Source organism: Myotis myotis, unplaced genomic scaffold, assembly GCF_014108235.1.
Source record: "Myotis myotis isolate mMyoMyo1 unplaced genomic scaffold, mMyoMyo1.p scaffold_m19_p_3, whole genome shotgun sequence".
Lineage (NCBI taxonomy): Eukaryota > Metazoa > Chordata > Mammalia > Chiroptera > Vespertilionidae > Myotis > Myotis myotis.
In genome coordinates, this window is record NW_023416335.1 from 169,969,628 (window position 1) to 169,991,621 (window position 21,994).

Sequence of the window (21,994 nt, forward strand, 5' to 3'; positions counted from 1 at the left end):
CCAGATGTCTGCCCTGAGCTCTTCAGACGTGGACCACACTAGCCTTGGCCGGACCACTTTCTGGATGTGCTGGCCAGCCCTCCCCCACCTCCCTCCCTTCTCCCTGGCGGTGTTCCTTTGAAGCCCCAGTGTATCCTTCTCTTTCTATCAGCATCTACTCTGCTGCAGTCCCTGTGCAAGGCACTGGAGTCGCTCCCCTGAATTAGGCAGCACTCTGCCCCCAAGGAGCAGTCTAGTGAAGAGCCAGCAAAGGGGTGGACCCTGACCCAGCCTCCTTTGTCCACTCACCTTTGTAATGGCCTTCCATTCTCTCATATGTCCTGGCAGGCTGTTTTCACAAGAAGCAATCAGTTTGGCTCAGTTGACTGTGAAAATAGGTAGTAACTCCTTTTTTTCATGAGCAACATGGAATGGCTGTGTTTACCCAGAAATTGTGATTTCAAAATCACTGCTGGCCAAACTCCCAAAAGCCTGGTGCACGTTTCTGACGGTGGACGGCCTGAAGGCCTTGCAGACCAGCCAGCCCACTTTACGGAGCCCTCCTGCTGTCCCCAAGGCCCGCCCGTCAGGCCCTCTGAGGGCCTCCATCAGGCCTCTTACTTTAGGGGTTTGGTTGGAACTCTTAGGGCTCCACAAAACACATTTTGGATCTGAACCAAGATGGCGGCATAGGTTAACGCCGGAGTTTGCTGCTTTGAACAACTACTTCAAAAGTGAAACCAAAAAACGGAAGGGACATCACCCAGAACCACAGGAACACTGGCTGAGTGGAAGTCCTACAACTAGGAGGAAAGAGAAACGCATACGGACACTCAGAGGAGGCGCAGTGCTGAAGTCAAATTCTGAGGTGCGGAGTGCGCGAGCGGGCTGGCAGCGGAGGGCGCGGTTGGCGTTTTCAATCGGGAGGGAGTCGCAGACTCTGAGCTCCAGATACGGGCGAGTCTTTAGGGACCCAGACTCAAACGGGAGAAGCGGGACTGTCTGGCTTCGGTCAGAGCGAGTGCAGCTTTCTCTCCGAGCTTTGCAGCGGGTGCTGGGACTCAGAGAGGCAGAGCCCCTGGGGACAGGACTGAGAGCCGCCATAACTGCTCTCTCCGGCCCACCCTGTTGATCCTGTTCGACCCGCCCCGCCCAAGCCCTGCACACAGGCATTTGCCGGATAGCCTCAGGCAAACGCCAGATTAGCACCTCCCTAGAGGACAGAAGTTCTCTCACTGCTGACACAGCTGATTCTCATAGCCACTTGGCCTGGAGGTCAAACCCTCCCTGGAATTAGCTACAACAATCAAGATTTAACTATAAGACTGTGAACAAAGACCACTAGGGGGTGCACCAAGGAAGCATAACAAAATGCGGAGACAAAGAAACAGGACAAAATTGTCAATGGAAGATATAGAGTTCAGAACCACACTTTTAAGGTCTCTCATGAACTGTTTAGAAGCTGCCGATAAACTTAATGAGATCTACAAGAAAACTAATGAGACCCTCGATCTTATATTGGGGAACCAACTAGAAATTAAGCATACACGGACTGAAATAACGAATATTATACAGACTCCCGACAGCAGACCAGAGGAGCGCAAGAATCAAGTCAATGATTTGAAATGCGAGGAAGCAAAAAACACCCAACCAGAAAAGCAAAATGAAAAAAGAATCCAAAAATGCGAGGATAGTGTAAGGAGCCTCTGGGACAGCTTCAAGCGTACCAACATCAGAATTATAGGGGTGCCAGAAGATGAGAGAGAGCAAGATATTGAAAACCTATTTGAAGAAATAATGACAGAAAACTTCCCCCACCTGGTGAAAGAAATGGACTTACAGGTCCAAGAAGCGCGGAGAACCCCAAACAAAAGGAATCCAAAGAGGACCACACCAAGACACATCATAATTAAAATGCCAAGAGCAAAAGATAAAGAGAGAATCTTAAAAACAGCAAGAGAAAGAAACTCAGTTACCTACAAGGGAATACCCATACGACTGTCAGCTGATTTCTCAACAGAAACTTTGCAGGCCAGAAGGGAGTGGCAAGAAATATTCAAAGTGATGAATACCAAGAACCTACAACCAAGATTACTTTATCCAGCAAAGCTATCATTCAGAATTGAAGGTCAGATAAAGAGCTTCACAGATAAGGAAAAGCTAAAGGAGTTCATCACCACCAAACCAGGATTATATGAAATGCTGAAAGGTATCCTTTAAGAAGAGGAAGAGGAAGAAAAAGGTAAAGATACAAATTATGAACAACAAATATGCATCTATCAACAAGTGAATCTAAGAATCAAGTGAATAAATAATCTGATGAACAGAATGAACTGTTGATTATAATAGAATCAGGGACATAGAAAGGGAATGGACTGACTATTCCTGGGGGGGAAAGGGGTGTGGGAGATGCGGGAAGAGACTGGACAAAAATCGTGCACCTATGGATGAGGACAGTGGGTGGGGAGTGAGGGCAGAGGGTGGGGCGGGAACTGGGAGGAGGGGAGTTATGGGGGGGGGGAAAAAGAGGAACAAATGTAATAATCTGAACAATAAAGATTTAATTAAAAAAAAAAAAAAAAAACACATTTTGCTCTAGACAGCCCAAAATTTCACAGAAGGGGTTAGGTGCTACCATCTTCTGGAAATACCTTCTTCTTTTGAATTCTTCCACACCACTTTCTCCCTATCTCCTTTTTATCTATCTCTTTGGCTACTTCTTAGTCCATTTTGAAGGTGATTTTCTTGTTTCATCCTAAACTGAACTCACCATCTTCACACACTGAACTTGACCCTGCGTTTAAGCTCATTCATGATGCAGCCTCTGCCCATCTCCCCAAGCTCATCCAAGTTCCCACTACCACTCTGCCTTGCTCCTCGTACTGCACACTCACCTCCTTATACATGTGCGCACATGCGTACATCTTTCCCTAGGTTAGCTCATCTTTGATGTGCTTCATCTTACAGGAAGCCTTCCCTGCCTGACTCTACCTCTGTCCCCTCCAACTATGTGCTTGCCCCGGCTATGCACTCCCAGAGCACTCTGGACTACTCTATTGTAACTGTCACACACACTGTGAAGGGCCTGTCACAGAGTGAAATGAATTAAATTGCTCCTTCTGAAAAATGAATTTTCTGCAAAGCGAACTGAGAGATGCTCTGAGAAACAGCGCCAAGAAACACACTGTTGTGTAAAGATGTTGTTGAGGATGTTGCTCATTATTTTTCTAGAGCCTTCTTCATGCTTCTTTCTGCTCTTCAATTTAGCCTACAGTTGTACTTCTCCAAATAGGATTGTTTTTAGCTTAGACACATTTTCAATTGTGTGAGAATTATGTAACCCTTGCTATATTGGCTGCTAGAAACAGGAAAGCTAAATTGAGGCCCACTCTTTATGGGATGAGCGTTATGAATTTATCTCATCTCTGTTTTCCATTTCATACTTACTTTCAAATTACAATTTCAGGTTAACTTGCTATATGTTCTTGTTGCACAATTGTATGCGGATTTAAATCTTTTCTGGAATAAGTTCAGGTATAATCAATCAAATAAATGCATGAAGTGATAAAGGAGTAGAAAGTCAAACAGAGAAACATAGCATCTAAATGAGGAAGGGGTGTAGCAGTCAGTGTTCTTTAATCCGGGAGTCACTGAAACCCCAAATGGGCTTAAAAGACAACAACAACACAATATTATTTTAATCTGAAAAGTTCAGCGGTAGCTTGTTTTTAGGTAGGCTTTGGTCCAGGGGCTCAAAGAAAATCCAAAAGGGTAGAGACTTTGGTTTACTGTTGAATTTCCAGCAAAGAGGTACGTAAGTGCTCAATAAATATTACTTGAATTTACTGTTGAGGGATTTCTAAAAGTTCCTACAAAATCCCGGGCTCAAACCTGGATCACATGCCCATCCCCAAACCAATCTTTTGATCAGTGGGATCCAGAGCTCTAATTTCCCAGGATTGGGTCACATGATCCTTAACAGCAAAACCAGGAAACGGCTGACGGTGGGGGAAGGTGGTTCCCCAAAGGAAATCTGGGGCATTACAAAGAAGAAAAAACAGATGCTGGTCAGACAAAACAACAAATAAGCACATCAATGGACTATCAAGGAGGCGATGCTTCATTTGAATTATAAAGGGTAAGTGGGAGCTAGTTAACAGGGCAGTTATCAGTGGGTAACATTCTAGGTGTGTTCAAAGCACACAGAGATAGACTAGCTTGATGTTTTTGAATAACTGCAAATAATTTATATGGTTGGAGCAAACAAGGGTGGGGAAATAATAAATGAGAGAGATGGGCAGAATGCAAATGAGGCACCTTTTAGGCTAATCCAAGGAGGGTGCACCAGATCCAGAAGAGCCCTGGAAAGCCCGTGTGTGATTTCCAGTAAGGGAACATGCCTTACAGCTAAGACTACGCAGGTCATAACAAGGTCAAGACTGATTCACCCTGGAAACACGGAGTGGGGCTGAGTCTGCATGTTGGGAAAGGAGTCCCAGATGTGAGCAAAATAAGGAAACTGGGACAAAGCAAAGCCTAGGAATCAAACAGACCTGGGGATCAAACAGGGCTGCTACACTGTCAGGTTCTTGCTTTTTAAAGTCCCAATCTTGTGGCCTAAACTGCTGTAGACTCTTCATCTTCATGTGAAAGTACTCTTCAGTAGCCAAGAGGCATTCATAGCATGATTTGGTTGGGTGTTGACTCATTTGCTGGGGTTGCAATAACAAAGAACCACAGACTGAGTGCCTTAAACAGAAATGGATTGTCTCACAGTTCTGGAGGCTAGAAGTCTGAGGTCAAGGTGTCAGCAGGGATGGCTCTTGTTGAGGGCTATAAGGAAGAATCTGTTCCACATCCCTCGCCTAGCTTCTGATGGTTCCTTCGCTCCTGGACACATCACCCTGATCTCTATCTTCTTCTTCACATGGTGTTGCCTGTCTATTTCCAAATGTCTTCTTCTTTTTTCTTTGCTTGTTTGTTGTTGTTTGCTAATCCTCGCTGGAGGACATATTTCCATTGATTTTTAGAGAGAGTGGGAGGGAGGGGAACAGTGAGAGAGAAACATCGATGTAAGAGAGACACATTGCATGCACCCCAACCAGGTTCAGGGATTAGGCCTGCAACCGAGGTACGTGCCCTTGACCAGAATCACCCTGCAGGCCAACTCTCTGTCCACTGAGACAAACCTGTAGGGCCAAATCTCTTCTTTTTATAATGATTCCAGTCAGGCCAGATTAAGGTTTGTAACTTGATTACCTCTCTAAAGGCCCTATCTCCAAATAAGGTTAAACTCTGAGATACTAGAGGAGAAGATTTCAAGATATAAGGACCCAATTCTTTTTTTAAAAAGTACATCCTATATAATAAAAGCCTAATATACAAATCGACCGAACGGTGGAACAACTGGTCACTATGACATGCGCTGACCACCAGTGGGCAGATGCTCAATGCAGGAGCTGCCCCCAGCTCGCAGGCCTCAGGCCAGCCAAGATGGGTGCCAACAGGGGCCCCCGGATTGCCCTGCCGGTCACCCCACAGATTGGCCCTGATCACCAGCCAGGCCTAGGGACCCTACCTGAGCATGAATTTCATGCACTGGGCCTCTAGTTTGTTATAAAAGAGTTAAAAGAAAAGTAGATATTACCTAAGTCAGTGGTCGGCAAACTCGTTAGTCAACAGAGCCAAATATCAACAGTACAACGATTGAAATTTCTTTTGAGAGTCAAATTTTTTAAACTTAAACTATATAGGTAGGTATATTGTTATTAACTTAATTAGGGTACTCCTAAGGCTTAGGAAGAGCCACACTCAAGGGGCCAAAGAGTCGCATGTGGCTCGTGAGCCACAGTTTGCCGACCACGGACCTAAGTGAACTAATTCATTTATAAAAGATATGGTACCATGTTGGTTTGTAAAGACAAAGAAAATACCATTGATATGAAAAACCCAGAAGTCTGCAATGAAGAATGTTTTTTCAGATTAAATTGTTAAATGATTCTTTCTAACTTGTAGGATTTTGCGTGGAGGCTAGTATAGAGAGGGGTGGTTGTGAGAAGATGTCTTATAAATTGGCATTATATAAACTTTCCACCTACCAAGTCCTTTCTGCACACCTAGCATTCAATCCTCCCAACAGTTCTCTGAGGTGGATGTTATTATTTTCACTTACAAATGAAGAAATTAAGCATCTCCTCGAGGTTAGCTAGATTATTCTAGGCTGACTGGATAAGCAGTGGGGCTGAGACTTGATTCAGATTGCTCTGGTTGCAAATCATCACATGTACCATCCAAAGTAATTTTATGAAGGTCCTGGTTGAAGACCAAGGGCCACATTTGCATTGGGAAGGTGAGATGCTGCTCCCCAGCACACTTGTTCAAAGAAGCGTTAAGCCTCTTGTGGGAACTGCGGCAGCCACAGCACAGCCACAGCACACTCAGCCCCAGGGCACCTTACCTGCCAAGCCAGCTCAGCCTGGTTCAGTGACCCTGGCGGGGGGGGGGGGGGGGGGGGGACAGTGAAGGATGGAGAAAAGACAAGAGAAGAAAGCTGGGTCTCAATGGGACGCTGCTTCTCTGATAGAGAGACAGTGCCAGCGCCCACAAGCTGTGTCTTTATTTTATAGCCAGAATCCACGATGCAAAGTAAGGGCGTGGTCAAGATGTTTACAACATTCTCATGGGTTTCGATTCTACTCAACTACATGCACCTGAACTCTATCAAGCCCACATCACTGGGGTACGTAGGGCCACGTGTTCGGACCATAGGTTCAAGCTTACAACTATAGCTGTTGGCTATAATTGTGCTGGGAGGGCTCTGCCCTCCAAGCTGGGACTTGCACGGGGCCACAAGAGGACTGGGCACTCTCATTAGTCCGAGACTTGAACCTGTCCAAACACTGTTGCTGCTCTCCACAAACAACTGTATATGCCCTAGACCAGGGGTGGGCAAACTTTTTGACTCGAGGGCCACAATGGGTTCTTAAACTGGACCGGAGGGCCGGAACAAAAGCATGGATGGAGTGTTTGTGTGAACTAATATAAATTCAAAGTAAACATCATTACATAAAAGGGTACGGTCTCTTTTTTTTTTTAGTTTTATTCATTTCAAACGGGCCGGATCTGGCCCGCGGGCCGTAGTTTGCCCACGGCTGCCCTAGACCTAGAATGCCCAACATGTTTGCTCCATGTATAGTAGATGCTCAATAAACACAACCCTTGTGAAGTCGCCACAGAGCTATTGCCTCTGATATGTCTTATCACAAAAAAAGTAGCACTTTCCACAGAGAGACCCAAATGCAAGAATATATTCTCCTCATGAGCTTCCCCATGCCTCACTCCTCCTGCTACTAATGCCTACTGGCCCAGGCAAGAGGGCTTTCTCCTGAGGATGTGGCTGCAGGGATTGAATGAGGCCATCCTCCACTCCGTTCTCCATTGATTCTAGTCCACCGCCACGCAGCTTGTAGGGAAACTGCTTGCGTTTGAAGGTCCTGATTGAGAAAAACAGATAGGCACCCAAAGATGCTAACAAGGAGAGTGGATACTTTGCCCTTGAAAATACCGCTGTTCACTACCTCCATGGGTGCTATAAATAATTTTGTCAGTCAGGGGCAGTTCTGGAGTTTAGATAAAAGCTAAAAATGTATAGCTTAATGGAAGCATTTGTAACTCTGGCAAGGTAGCCACAACTTAAAATGCAAACTCCAATAAAATGCTGAGGAGCAAGACAGTCTAGGTTGCTTTGCCCAGATTCCCATCAGTCACAAACACACACTGAGCAAGTGGGGTTATTTCAAAAGCAACAGCTTTGCTTCCTGAGTAATCTGTGCTCAGCGGAGAAGGAATGCAGACCAAGTATCCAGAGGGGAGAAAGTTTCTACAGTGCAGGGGAGATCTGAGTCAGAGTCCAGCATGGAGGCCAACCATTTCCCTAGTTTTGTACCCTCTTCTCCTTTTGCCTTTCTTTTTTTTTTTTTTTAAATATATTTTTATTGCTTTTTGAGAGGAAGGGAGAGGAAGGGAGAGATCGAAACATCAATGATGAGAGGGAATCATTGATTGGCTGCCTCCTGCACATTGGACCAAGCCCGAAACCCAGGCATGTGCCCTTGACCGGAATCGAACCCGGGACCCCTCGGTCCTCAGGCCGATGATCTATCCACTGAGCCAAACCGGCCAGGGATCCTTTTGCCTTTCAATGTTATTTCCTTACATCTTCTTTTGCATTTGCTCAATTTTTGCTGAGAATTCCCTTGTTTCACTCCCAATGAAAATCAAGATTTGAAAAAAATCTGAAATTGGCAGTTTTGACTTTTCTTAGAGGAATAAAAATTGCATGAATCAACACTCTCCCCATTACGCTAGGCCTACATACAGTGCATACACCCACCCTCACCTTCCTGGAAGATAAAACAGTACCCTAGAGCAGTGGTCGGCAAACTTATTAGTCAACAGAGCCAAATATCAACAGTACAACGACTGAAATTTCTTTTGAGAGCCAAATTTTTTAAACTTAAACTATATAGGTAGGTACATTGTTATTAACTTAATTAGGGTACTCCTAAGGCTTAGGAAGAGCCACACTCAAGGGGCCAAAGAGCCACAGTTTGCCGACCACGGCGAGGGTGTGGAAGATGGAGAGGTCAAGAAGCCCCAAGCTTTGCCAAGTTGGGGTTAGAAGCTGCCCTGTGGTCTGCAACCTGGGACGGGGAGGGGGCGGGGGGAGATGGAGGAACGGGTAAAGAGGGAGAGAAGAACCTGCACAGTGTGAGACACCACTGCAGAGTAAGCGGTTCTAAGGTGGCATCAACGTCAAGGCAAAACTTGCAAACAGGCTGAGTTCTAGTTGATTCCGGGCGAATGTGCTGGAGAGCCCAGCTCCGGGAATTGGGCAGACTGAAAACATGGAGAGTAGCTTGACCAATGAAAAATGATGGTCGTGATCAAATTAATAGTTTGGCCACCACTCGAAGGGCACCGTGCTAACTTGGGCCTGGCTTCTGTCGTTGGGGTGTCTGAGGTTTCCGAGTGCGCTCACTCCGCACACTTGGGGGCTTTCTTGGAGATGAACAGGGCCATCGAGGAGGGGAAGGAAACGGACTAGAAGAGGCTGAATCTTCAGCTTCTTGCTCCGAAGCAAGTGTCAGCCCAGCCTGTGGGATTCCAAGGATAGGATGGAGTCCAAGTGGGTCTCCAGCGAGGCCAGGCGCAGAGGAAGGAATCTAGGAGTTTAATTAACTACCCACATCCCCCCCCACCCCACCCCCCCCCCCCCACCCACCCACACACACACACACACACACACACACACACACACTACACACAACCAATGGAAAAGAAACCCAAATAGGCAAACCCCAAACCGTTTGATCAGAGAAAATTGGGTTTGTCCTTTTTCTCCCTTCACGTCTTTCAATCCGGCGGGGGGGGGGGGGGGAGTATAAATCGGGGGCGGGGCAGAGGAGACGAGGGAACTGCACTTGGGAACCGGGCTGCGCCTGGGTGAACTTCTAGCAGATAACCCGCCCCCTGCTCAGTCCAGCCGCTGCGCGCAGAGCCAGTGCTGCCCAGCTCGTCGCCTCCGAGAGCCGGGAGACCACCTCGCCACTCGGGCCGAACCGGCTGCGCGTGGGCGCGCCGAGCGGCCTGGATCCCGGGCGGCGTCCGCGCTCCGCGTTTTCGCTCGCGCCGGGCCGGGCGGCCGAGGGCGGGGTGCGCGGCGGCGCGCGGCGCGGGGCTGAGCCGGGAGCACTCGCAGCAGCCGGCAGCCAGCGCCGCGTCCCTCCAGCGGCCGCCGCCGCCCGACAGCGCGCCCCGGACGTGCCTGCTCGCGCCGCCTGCGCCGACTTCCCCGAGGGGCGCCGCGGCCGGCACGGCGACTGTCGGGGCTCTGGATGGTCCGCACGCCGCCTGCCCTCGCCCACCCCTGACGCCACGGATCGCAGCCCCGCAGACCCGGCGCGGCGCCGAGGACCGTCCAGCCGAGTTCGTTCTCCGTCCTCCGCGCGGGGTGAGTAGCAGCCCGGCTCCGGCGGGCTCTGCAGAGGGGCTGCGGGCGCGGCGTGGGGAGCGAGCCCTGCGGGGGAAGGCCGGGCACCCTCGGTGTCACCGCGGGGTCTGTGACACCTGGACTGGGTCGGAGTGGCGGGAGATCGGGGAGAAGGTCACAGCCGGTTTGTGGGCTGCGTCGCCTGTGCACGCAGACTTGGGGCTGCAGCACCGAGAGGGCTGCAGCGAGGCTGCCCGCATGGCTCCTGTTGGCTGCATCACAACCCACTCGCCCCTGGATTCTCTCCTGCCGGGAAGCCCGTGCAGTGGCCCCAGAGTTGGGGCGATGCTGGCGCAGGGAGGCGAGGGTGCGTTGGCTTGTGTCCGCCGCTTAGGATCGCCTGTCACCTACCGGCGTCGGGAGGGAGGGAGGGTGCCCATTCTCTCCCGAGGCTCGGGGGGGGGGCGGCTGCTTTTTGGCAGGGGTGCCTCAGCTGCCCGCCCCACCTCTCCGCCCCGCGAGGAGGTTTTCTGGATGCAGCACGTATGTGGGGAAGAATGGGAGCGTCTCCCTTCCTTCCTTCCTTCAGGCAGAAAAAGTTAAAGCAACTGGGCATGTTAATGATTAGCAGGACCGGGACTCAGGATGCAGCAGAAAGCTGTTAAATTTTCATTGCCCTCTAAGAAAAACGAACGGCAGCGCCGTGTTATTTTGGGACTCGGGGAAAATTGTCCACAGATTGTCTTCAGGAGGCTGAAGAGCGAGGTGGGGATGGCGGGAGGTCGGCTGGCGCCGCGCTGAGTTCCAGTTTGCCCAGGGAGGATGCGGAACCGCCAGCCAAACACGTTCGCTTGCTGATGTGAGAAAGCGGATGGGAGGCCGAACTGCAGCCATGGACGAGGGGAACAACACGCATGGGAACCTGCATCAAGAGAACACCTTGCCTCTCCGGAGGAGTTCAGATGCGTCGGTGCCGTGCAAAGCCTGTGTGTGTATATGTACGTGGGGCTTTTAGGATGAACTTTATGAAGGACAAATTATACTTAATGAGATTGTCTCTGTGCACGCCGGACAGTTTGGTCTGCCTACTCATTTTAATCAGTACCTGGGAAGGCTGTGTCTGCAGCTGATGTTATATAATTGATGGGCTTCAGCATCAGATATGTTGTAATGCACTTTGGGAGTGAAAGGAACTTCCGTCTGTCCCTTCAGCCAGGCCCAAGGTGTAGCCGGGTGTGGGTTTGCTGCCTGTTTGCCCTGATCCGGCTCCAGATGTGTGAGCTCAGCTGTTGCCTGTCACTTAGGTGACAACTGGCCTTTTCCCACTAAGCCTTTGCTGCCTCCATTATCCTCAGGGAAGTGTCAGTGTTCAGCCGCCTTCTATTATCCAGAGTGGACTCTAGCCCCTTGGGAGGCGGCAGCCTTGTTGACCATCCCCAACAATATGTCTGTTTTCAGACTCTAGGAAAGAAAAAAATCCCCATGACAGCAAGATAGATACATTTTGAATTAAGCACCAACTTAATCCAAAGATTCTGCTTTAATCAAGACAGCTCTGGAAGGATGATGCAATATTTGTCAAGCCTTTTTCTCTGGAACAATATTTACTCCCACCAGGGGATTTTAAACTTAAACAGCAGCCATTTATCTTGCTGTCTGGTGGGGCCCAGTTCAGTTTGCCTCCAACGTGGTCCTAGCTTAGGTGGCTGGGCTGGGCCTGGGACAGAAATCTGTCATTGTAGCCCAGCTGGAGCTGAAGAAAGCAAAATACAGCACCTGCTGGTACCAGAGGGTTTTTAAATGCCATCAACTGGTGAGTCAGGAAACACAGAAGGAGATATTTTACAAGCTCTTCCAGAAATGTTTATACAAAGGATTTAAAGGTTAACAATGCATGTGCTCTACATATTAAAACTAAAAGGTGCTAGAAATAAATGCACATTTCCCACAGTTAAGAGTTAGCATACTTGATGATGAACTTGAAAAATCTCTGCTTTAATACATCATGGCTAACAGTAGTGACTCATTCTTGTGAATAAGCCCAGGGAGACAGAGCGGGAGGGAGGAAGGGTGGGAGGGAGGGAAGAAGGGAGGTGGGAGGGGGGGGAGGGAAATTGGATGGTACGTAGAGGTAGCCATATTGATGTGAGCCAGTGGTTTTCCTTCCTTAATTTGGTACCAATTGGTAATTTATCACTCTGTGAACCTATTGGTTCATAGGTTTTTAAAAGAAAAGTGATATATTTTACTAAAGTGTCAGCTTTAATCAGTTCTGCCAGCAAAACCAATGAAACTTTAAAAGTTTATCATGTTTTTATAATCAAGATCCATGGAACCACCATTTGTTTTTATAATAAAGGAGGCTGTAATGAGTACCCAAGTAAAATCTAACATCAGCTGGGGAGAAAAAAATCCTTATAGGGTTAATAGCTAAACTATTAAGAGTCAGATGTGGGTAAAAGTCTGGTTATTCATAATGTCCTCTCCTTTTGATAACTCTGAAAAGATAAAAGGTTAAAATTTGAAGTTTTTTTAAATTAAGGATTTTAAAAAGTAAGCTTAAATCTAAGTTTTAAAAAGTGACATTTTAAGATAACGTCTCTAAAATCTTTTATAATGACAATAATAGCAAAACACAGAGTTGAGTATTATGAGTGACTCTTCATAATACTCATGAAATGGAACAAGAACTAAAAAATAGTTTTTTCCCCAGTAATTAAGTAGCTCTTTTTGTGCCCTATACCTATAGTTTGGGTTGTCCAACATTAAAGGAAATTATTTTCAGGAACGATTATCATTGGTATTCTAGTTATTGTACTTAATTTCCTCCTTAAAGCCATTTATAAAGAATTTTTTCCTTTTACAAAAGAAAAGTAATTTTAAAAATCTAAGTGATTTTCATTGAGGATAGAAATGTTCAAGATGTCACTTGATCAGGAGAGGGGCCTTCCTCTTAGAAAAATAGCTCCCTCTGGTTTCCCCTTCATTTTGTATAAAATAATACCAATTCTGGAACTCTGAGTTGTGTGAGAATATTCAATGTGCTTAAATCCAGGTGCAGTTATTCCACAACAGAGAGGAGTTAGGAAAATGAATGAGCTATGTTTCTTGGTTGGTTGATTAGTTGGTTAGTTGGTGGTTTAAGGAACCATTACTTCTTTTTCTTGTGGTCACAGGATAAAACAGTGCCCTATTTCCCACTAATATCTTTAGAAGGTTGAGTTGGGAGAGGAAAATAGAAAAATCCGGGTGCCAAGTGGTGCCTTGGTGCAGTTCCTGGAAACCTCAGGCAACATGCGTAGCCCGCGCTCCAAGACAGAGTGCCAGGGACGGAGGTGGCATCAGGGGAATGGCAGCCCTCCCCGCTTCTGGACTTCTCCACCACTGGACACACATCAAGTGCAGCGCCTCAGCTCCCCAGTAACGAGTACTCACACCTTATTGATGGCCGCGCCATCCTGGAGGAAAGGACATTAGCCGCATGTGTGTTGGTGAAGCAGCATCATGGTGGAGTGTGGAGCAGTGGGAAAGGCCTGGCCTGGCTGCATGGCGACCCACCTACGCCTCGCTTCCCCCCTTCCCCTCTCTGCCGAAGGAGAGGTGGTGGGAAGAGACATGCCTTACAAGTTGGAGCCCGCTGATGTCATGACACTTCTGGCGCGGAGACACGACAGAATAATCAGACCCCTTTCCTGCGTGCCAGAATGACACGATTTTTCCAAGAACCGTTCCCAAGCCAGTGGTCTACTGGCCCCGACTCTTTCCAGTTACTGGGGGGGATCAAACCTCTCCATGAGAATGTAATAATCCTTCCCGCGTCTCTGTGTTGTGCACATGTTTAAACTAAACTCTAAGTGCCTTTCGGTCACTTTTGAAGGGACCTCTCTCTAGGAACAAGAATGATTGCCCAGCCTGGACTGATTAGAACCTTTCGGGTTCATTTCCCTAGAAAGAGAGATTTTAAAACAAAAAATAAAAACGTCAGCAAGGCAGAAGCAAATGTCAACATTTTAAAACCTAGAGCTGTAAACTAGCAAGCAGCTGTCATTTTTACCGTTACTTAACTCTCCCCAGCCCCCTCGTCCCTGAGTTTGGTCCTAAGTGACCCTAAAATACAACTGACCAATTAAACTGAAGTTCCATTTTTCTCCACTGGTAGATTGGGGGTAAACTCTTGGGAGAGATGCCTTTCGTTTCTAGTGGATTACACTTCAGGAGAGAGAGAAAAATGAGTTGTGTTATTTCAGTTGCTCTGGTGCTGAAGTCATGGTCTCCTTTCTAAGAGTTTGTCCCGGGTCCTGATTTACAGCCCCCACCAGCCTTTGCTTTGTGCATGCTCCTCTCCGTCTCCTCCTTTTGTCTTTGCGTCTCTGGAAAGAAAGGTTTGTCCATAACGCGGTGAAAATATTGCAGTCAGATGCAGACCTGTAAGGAGACTCCTCCGCGCACTGTGCTCTCACTCAGCTGCCCTTCTTTTATCTGAGGCTCAGATCCCAAGCTCGCAATTATGGTCTTTGACTTCGGTAACAATTCTGTTTGAAATGTTTCCAATTACACACAATATTGGCGGCATGTAGCAGCTGCATGCCAAAAAGCATTTCGAAGTATGTTCCAAGAATCAGGCTGTGTGATTGCTTTTAATTTAAATAAAGGCTATTTGGTTTCCTGTGAAGTTTTTTAGAACTACCTTCGCACACACACCCATTTGTGTTACCTTTAACAAAAAAAAAAAAAGAGTCTGATATAAAGTAGACACCACTTAATGTGATACAATATTGGCCCTGGGTTTCTAGGAAGGCCCTTTGCTTTGAGCAGGCAGAACTGAACTGTTCAAGGAAACTTGAAAGAGACACTGTACAGCGGTTTTGATTTCCCCAAAGGAGAAAAGGCTATCTGATAGCATATGATAAGTAGCTAATATTTTCAAGCTTTTCCACCTTCCTTTTTTAGGAATCTGTCATTATCATTATCTTTTTAGATCACTGGAAATTGTTTGGTACACTATCTTTCCTTCAAATTCCTGTTTTTCTTTTTTTTGTGAGCCCATGAACATGTGTTAAAAACGCATCAAAAGGCGAGAACAAGGACAATAAGAATATTCTTAAAATGGGAGATGGGGGGAACCAAACCCTCTAGATTTGCCCCCTCTGTGGGCTTCAAATCTCTGAACACTGAAACCTTTTAAAACCGTAGTGGTTTAAGTCTTTTAATAGCTACCAGATATACTTGACTTATTAAATCTGCAAATAAGAAAATATACACTCTCAGGACTTGGAGTGAAGGGATTGGTTATGGGACTGGAGGGGGTTCTGTTTCCAGGCTGGTTTGTTGGCCCATTTGAAACATAACACCTCGAGCTAGAGGCTATCCAATAGCAAGGTGCTAAGATGGTCCTAATTAAGATGTTTTCACATTGGCTCTTTCAATCCTGGCAAAAACATCCAATAGAATATAGTGCTTCTTTGGGTTGAACAGTAGTTGACTTGCATAAATGCCAAGATCTCTTCTGGCATTTTTGGAACTCCTCCATCGTGTAATAAATAGTGCTGTATAATCCAAATTTGTAAATGCCATGTTTCATGTAGCCCCTGTAGAGACAGCTGAAATTAACCGGGGCTGCAGGGATCATTGAGATCCTGGAGGTTAGGTTACTGCCTAGATCCAAAGAACGACCACTAATGAACCATAGAGGAGGCCTTTGATCAAATCTAGGAGAAGGTGTGAGGCTGGCCTTAGTATAGCAGTGTACTGTGAAGCAGTGCCCACCAGCCGCTGCTGAGACCTGTCCTTTCTCCTTGGAAACTGTCTTTCAATTAAGTAGACCTTCTTAGAGGAAATTTGCTCAACTCAAGGGAAAATGAGGTTTATGTTGCTTTACCAGCTGAGCACCCCAGCCTGCCAGACACCCGCCCCACACAGGCCCATTGCTATAGTGACAAAACCCACAGTAACTATGGTTGAAATAGAATGTCTATTAAAACCCTTTTCTATATTGGCCAGCTCTTCTGCCCTCATTAAAATGCTGTCTTCTGGGTACACACATATGCACTCACATACACACACACGCGCGCACACACACACACACACACACACACACACACACCATTCTTTCTTACTAATAATAGTAAACTGACTTAAAACCATGTTATAATTTCACCAAAGGCATGTATACTTTTATTTTTTGCTTATCTCACTGATAAGCAAATAATATGGTAATCTCCTGAAGAAATTCATACCTCGTTAACTGTAACTGATATTTCCGACTGTTACTTACATACCTGAATAATCTAAGTTCCTTAGTTAGGATCTGAGAAAGGGCTAGATAGAGTGGCATTCGCTTTGCTTTAAAACATGTCTTCCAAACAATGTAGGGCATGGTTGGATTTTATGTACGAAGACTGCTTAGTGCTCTCGTGTTGAAGTACTTGTTGTGTGTGTCAAAAGAGACAGCATTTTAAATTCTTCTGTGACGATGTAATTAATAAGTATGCTCAGTGCTTGAAGTATATGCATATTACATAATTTTTAGCAAGAGATAAAGTTAGGTCTGAAGTGCATTAGAGAATCACAGATGTTTCTTGTAAGGAAATACATATGCTCCAGAGGAATTCTGAACTGCTTTCTGATGCTTAGCTTTGTTCATTGCAAGGATCATATGAATAATTTCATTGAGTGGCCTTAGTTCTTATTTACACAAGCCTCGAGAAGGGAGCCGAAGTGATAAATAACTTGCCCCCCCCACCCAGCCCAGTTCTGTAATGCTTCAGCCTTTTATGTTCTTGTGAATGTGGAGAGAGGAAATAAAATATACAGAGAAGATGTTTGTGTTTAACTAACTTAATCATATATGTTCCCTTTGTGGGCCTCCTATAAGTTTAAACAGCTTGGCAGGCTAATGGCCAAAAACATGTCCTCAAATACTGCCAAACATGTTAAAGGCAGACCAGGCGTTCCGCATATTGAAGTATTGGAAATGGATTTTTTTAACCTTCTGAATTTAAAATAGAAAAAAAAAAATCACACTCTTCTTTCCCCTTCCTTACCCACAGAAACCAAAATTATTATTCGTTGCAGTGCTGAAATGAGACATTGATAGGAATAACGATATTTGTGCGGGAGTGTTTTAAACTAGTTTGATTTGGCTGGTTTGGCAGGAAGCAACCAGGTTGCCATGGTGTATGACGGGCCTTTTTTTTGGTATGTGTATGCTTGCGTTGCCTGTAGACACTGGCTTTTTAACTTTGGTACAGTAACTTTTGGCCAAGTACTGTCCATTTATCCTGCTTCTTCTTTGAGCAGACATTCAAGAATAGACAGTAGTGAGGTGGTATAAAAATCCAAAAAAAAAAAAAAGACCGTTTTTCTATAGTCTTTTTCTGAAAATCAGAAAACTTGGACTGTAGTGCAATAGCTGTGTGATTTCCGGTCAGCCTCTCAGCTTCTCTGGGCCTCAGTTTCCTCATGTAAAAAGTGAGGGAATTAGGCTAGATCAGTGCATTTTAACCAAAGGTTTGAATTGTAAACACCTATAGAGCTGTTTCAGAATGCAAATACACAAAGATGTTTAGGGCAGTAGGTTTGGGGTGGAGTCTTGTACATTTAACTTGAAAGAGCTCCTCAGGTCATTTGATGCACTAAGGAGCTACTGAAGTAGATCATCCCTAAGAGTGTGTTCCAGTCCTAAAATGTTATATTTCTAATCCTATAGGCTGAACACTCCCCCTCCCTCCCTCCCTCCCTCCCTCCCTCCCTCCCTCCCTCCCTCCCTCCTTCCTTCCTTCCTTCCTTCCTTCCTTCCTTCTTTCCCCTTCTAACCTTCCTTTCTCTTCTGTTCATTCATTCATTCATTCATTCATTCATTCCTAACAGCTATGTTCATTCCAAATGCTGCTGTCAAAATCTTATAGATATCATTTTACTAGTAACCCAGCTCCAGGAAGCTCTTTGTTCTGCTCCTGTGAGTCGATGGTAATTAATGTGCGGGAAGAGCCATGCTTGTTCACCTTGGGGTACCCACCGCCTTACACAATGCCTGGCATGTAGCAGACACTTAACATCTACAGAGAGTCCCAAAAGTCAGGAACGTTTTTGAAAATGTTAAGTTAGTTCTGTTTTAAAATAATATGCTCAATACGGGTTTTTTTTTTTTTTTGTCAACCTCCAGATACCTTTCAGGTAAAGTGCCTCTAAATGTAAAACAATGGGTATAATTGTTCATCTGGAAAACAACATTATAAATACATTATTTTTCTTATGTTTCCAGATTTTGGGGATACTCTATAGTGTTTTGATTGTTTTTTTTGTTTGTTTGTTTCAGATTAACAATTGCTTTAAATTTGAAGGTACTTCACCTGAAAAGATAGCTGATAGTTAGAGGGTGACTCCCCCCAACCAAAAAAAAAAAAAAAAAAAAAAAAAGATGTCAAGCATATTACTTGAAAATATAATTAGCATACTATTGAAAATTAGTATATTCTATTAAAAACATAATTTACCCTTGTTTCCTTACCTATTGGGCTCCTGCATTTGTTGAATGAATGAATGTCCAGTTTTCTGTTGTCATCTTAGAGTGTGTCCATTTAAAAAAATAGTCCCTCCCAGACAGTGTGGCTCAGTGGTTGAACATCAACCCATGCCCCAAGACGTCACCAGTTGGATTCCCAGTTAGGGCACAGTATCCATGCCCAAGTCCTGGGCTGGATCCCCAGCAGGATGTTGATTTTTCCCTCTTCCATTATCTTTTTCTCTCTAAAAAAATAAAAAATACTTTATGAAAAAAAAGTCCCAACCATATCACCACAAAGATTTCAAAGTTTATCTGATAAATTTACAACTTTATTACAATTTTACATCTTATTTTTAAGTATTCTAAATTAAAAAGACAAAAAAATTAAATAGCTCTTTACAGGGTGGGGCAAAAGTAGGTTTATAGTTGTTCGAATGGAACATATTACAATAATTAATAAATAATAATACAAGAATAAACTTTTGCGTATGCACAGCCTACTTTTTCCCAACACTGTATTAATGAATGTTTCTTTATAGTGTGTATGTGTGTGTGTGATTAAGTCCTTTGTCCTTTTCAACAACATAAATACCAATTTCCATTTTTTTGGATTAGTGAGGCAATCTTAAACTAGCTAATTATAAATTATTTTTTATAGCCAGCACTTATTTTGATCCTTCTTTAGTCATAATTCGATATATCTTTCATACCATATAAAATGCTTTAAAACTGTTCATATCCATACCTCCTAGAAGTTCACTTCCACAATGTATATATATTTTTGTTCTAGATAAGATAATTCAGAGTCTCAATAAAATATGATAAGCACACTCAGTTTTTCTAATAATAACTATGATGTATCTGAAAGTTTTATTATTAAACATTGGAGAATTCTGTTGCATAGTTTTGTGGAAATTGATTTAAAAGGTTTGTTGTTCATGGTGTGTCTTTTCTTTTTCTTCTCCAGTCTTTGAAATTTTGGGTTATTTCCTATCATTATCCATTATTTACCATTACTGTAGTGTAGAGCAAAGGTAGGGAACCTTTTTTCTGCCAGGGCCATTTGGATATTTATAACATCATTGGAGGGCCATGCAAAATTATCAACTTAAAAATTAGCCTGCTATATTTGGTCAAACATTTCATTAACACCCCTAATGCCTTGGCAGGGCCAGTCCAAATGACTTCATGGGCCTTACATGGCCCGCAGGCCGGACGTTCCCCACCCCTGCTATAGAGTATAAATAGACAAAATAAAAAGAACTTAACCAGTCAGTACTGCTTCTGGTTGTGTCCTACATAGTACAAAAGAAAGGAGAAATTTGATACTTTCTGTAGTTCATTTGAATTTGTTGTTGCATATGCCATTCTTAGAGGGGAGGGTGTTTTGTTTTCAGAACTTTAAAAACCCACCATTCCAAAACCTGGGTAACTGCCCAGTTTCCTTTGAGCTTCTTCACTGTGTAGGCATGGCCAGAAGCAAAGTCAGCTAGCTTTGGCACTTTTTTCATCCTGTATGCCCATTGCCAAATCAAATAATCAGGGCCTCAGAGTGGAAATGTCTACCTGAATTATCTAGGTTGTTTGCACAATGTAACTGGAAAGCTCTCTCTTTTGATTATGTGGAGAGATACTGTGAGGAACTTCAGTTAGGAAAAAAGATTAAGTTGTATGTACAGGGTTTAAGGGTCATTGAAGATAAACTGAGAGTTGGTTCAGGTATTGTATGAAGCTTTATTATTTGTACATTTCACTTCCCTGAAATTTACAGTGAATCTCCCTGTTTGTGCTAGACTTCAAGCTAATACAAAAGGACACCTGTAGGCCTTTGCAGGTGGGCTCTTGGCGCACTCCATCCTTTTGGTTCTCTGCTCAAAAGTCACCTGATGTTAGACAGGCCTTCCTGATCTCCCTATATAAAATGGCACCCTTGCCTTTCCTCAGACACCATCCAGCTCTCCTGAAACCCTTTAACCGGCTTCTCCAAAGCACTTATTATCTGACAGGTATTTACTTATATAGTTGTCTATTCCATGAAAAAGTCTTTATTCCATCTTGTCTATTGCTTTATCCCCATTCTTGAAATATGCCTGACACATTGTAGGTGGCTTAATATATATCTGCAGAATCAATTACTATCTTCTATATATATATATAAAAGGCTAATATGCAGTGTCCCCTCAGGAGTTCAACTGGGAGTTCGATCGCACACTATGACATGCACTGACCACCAGGGGGTGTTGCGGAACAAAGGAAGGCCCCAGCCAGCAGCTGGCAGCCAGGGAAGGGAGGCCAGGCCTAGAGACCCTACCCGTGCACGCATTTCGTACACCGGGCCTCTAGTAGATATATAGGAAGTTAGCTAGCCATGCTTCTAATTGGAGCACTCCCTCTCCAATCTAATAATATGTAGTACTAAGCAGGTCAGAGCGTTTTAAGCTTATATTCTCATTCTTATGACAGAACTATAAAGTTAGCAAATGGCCACTCTCATTTTTTAAAGAGTAAGCATTTGTGGACCATTTTAATGTTATAATGGAAAATAAAGACATGTAACAGTATAAAGACAGAAACCAGTATTATGTTTTAATCTAAGCAAAAACTTTCAGAATAGAGATTTTTGTTGTTGTTTTGAGGAGAAGGGGAATATATATACATATATATATATACACATATGTGTGTGTGTGTATTTATATATATATATATATACACACACATTTATATATATTTTGCAGCTAAAGTATCTGAGCTGCAGAAAGCCAGAGAAACATGCTAGAATATAAGGAAAGAGGCTGCTCAAATAAATACCTCTCTCCCTTCTTTCCACCACAAAGTGATCAATGAAATGCAATCGTATAGCAAACTGATGCCGTATTAATAGAAGTAAGATTGAATATTTGCAATAAGAAAACTATGTGACTGTCCTTTCCCTAATGCACCCACACTACTTGGTAAACTTCAAAAACAAAAATAGAGGCAATATCATCAGACCGTCTTGTGATGTTGCTCTGTATGTTGAAACAGAGTTGATACTTTCACTCAAGAAATCCCAACTTAAAGTCCTGGGCTGGGTAGCTCAGTCAGTTATAGCATCGTCCCAATACACCAAGGTTGTGGGTTTGATCCCCGGTCAGGGCACATACACAAATCAATCAATGAATGCATAAATAAGGGGAATAACAGATTGATATTTCTGTCTTCCCCTTCCTCTCTCTTTCAAATCAATCAATAATTTTTTTTAAAAAATTCTGACTTAAATTTCAGAGGTGAAGAGCTAATCCTCTAAGTGATTTCAGCCAGCTTGTTAGGAAACCTAGTTGCTTGAAATTATTATTTTAGTGTCTCAGTTTCCAGAGTTAAATTGGCAGTGAGTCAGCTTTCCTGTTAAAGAGCTAAGCCAACTTATTGTGCAGAAATTATCATGTTTTAACTCAGGGGTTCTTTACTAAAAATAAGACTGTGTGAAGGACACAAAGCACTTTCAGATGCCTTTCATTTGCCTCCACTGCATTTTGTGT

General features: G+C 44.3%; 1 protein-coding gene across 1 annotated transcript in view; it reads left to right on the forward strand.

The window, feature by feature from the left end:
• Nucleotides 1–9,729: 9,729 nt before the first annotated feature.
• PRICKLE1 (prickle planar cell polarity protein 1) overlaps nt 9,730–21,994 on the forward strand; it is a 103,905-nt gene continuing 91,640 nt past the window's right edge. The window contains exon 1 of the mRNA XM_036297607.1: nt 9,730–9,991. The gene's annotated coding sequence lies outside the window, so the exon portion shown is untranslated. The remainder of the gene's footprint in view (nt 9,992–21,994) is intronic.